The sequence below is a fragment of the Hakea prostrata genome, unplaced genomic scaffold, assembly GCF_041222555.1.
Source record: "Hakea prostrata isolate BN-2017 unplaced genomic scaffold, UWA_Hpros_2 contig_42, whole genome shotgun sequence".
NCBI lineage: Eukaryota > Viridiplantae > Streptophyta > Magnoliopsida > Proteales > Proteaceae > Hakea > Hakea prostrata.
The window spans coordinates 3771-4887 of record NW_028291161.1 but is presented as its reverse complement, the minus strand read 5'-3'; the positions used below and the strand labels follow the sequence as shown (position 1 = coordinate 4887).

The 1117-nt window shown below is 42.3% G+C and overlaps 1 non-coding gene across 1 annotated transcript; it reads right to left on the bottom strand.

The window, feature by feature from the left end:
- Nucleotides 1–584: 584 nt before the first annotated feature.
- On the bottom strand, nt 585–885 carry LOC148999099 (signal recognition particle RNA). The gene has a single exon (XR_016171022.1).
- Nucleotides 886–1117: the final 232 nt, after the last annotated feature.

Sequence of the window (1117 nt, the reverse complement as noted above, 5' to 3'; positions counted from 1 at the left end):
CGTTTCCTATTGATATGTTTCTAGAGCTAAACAAATAAAATTAGAAAGAGAGCCAATCTCTCGCAAAAGAAACAATGGATATATTTATACCAACACATAGAAAATGTCCACAGATCCGGTTCTCTTCTTGTATCACCAGTCATACCAAGAATTGAGGGTAGAAGTAGAGACAAGCTTCCCCTACTTGCTAGCGGTTCGTTGAGCGACGATTCTTTATTTGGATTAGCTAATAACCCGATGGGGGAAGCTCCCTCGCAGCATTATGGATATGGCTCTTGAGCATTTTGAACCCGCCACAACTCTCTTTACATTTGAGCCCATACTCTCTGAAGGTCTTCAACTCAACATCTGGACATTTCTTCTCATACAGACTCACAAGTTGAGCCATGAGTAAGAGGTGGATACCGGTTGTGATTCAACTTTGAAAATAGAAGTTATAGGCTTGGGCATTGTGGTCATTTTATCCATTTTCAAAACTTTGAAAATAAAAATATAGCCTTGGGTGTTATGGTCATTTTATTCATATGAGGTTGGGGGAAGTTGTCCCATTTGGAAGGATTCTTAGGAAATAAAATAAAAATAAAAAAAGTGATTGTCCGACTGGAGACACCTCTTGGGGCACAATGGGTTCAAGGCACACCAGCTTGTAATCCTTCCACCGTTAGGAGCGGGAGGTTATCGCCGCTCCGTGAAACCAGCCCGACGCATTGCCCTCACCTCTAAGAGCCATGAAGTCCAAGCCTTCGCCTAAACCACATGGCTCAACTCCTCACTTGGAACGGGCAAGCAAGAAACCGTACCATTGAGTCCGACCCAAGAAGAGTTGTACCAGCGTCCAATCACCTTACCGCCCCCCTGGTTACAAGCTCCGCCATCGAGCTCGGCATTCAATCCTTTGGAGACATGATCTTATGAGACAACAACTTTAGATGAAGTTCCCAATGTGGGACTAAACTGGAAGCATGATTGTTCTCTACAAAGATTGGGAATTGGTCATCTAAACAATAGATCGTTTTCAAATCCTAATTAAGATGGTATCCTTTCTTCTGGTTCCGGCTTAAGGTGGAATCCCACGCCTTCCATTTACCAGTATTTTTATTTTTATTTTTTTTAATTT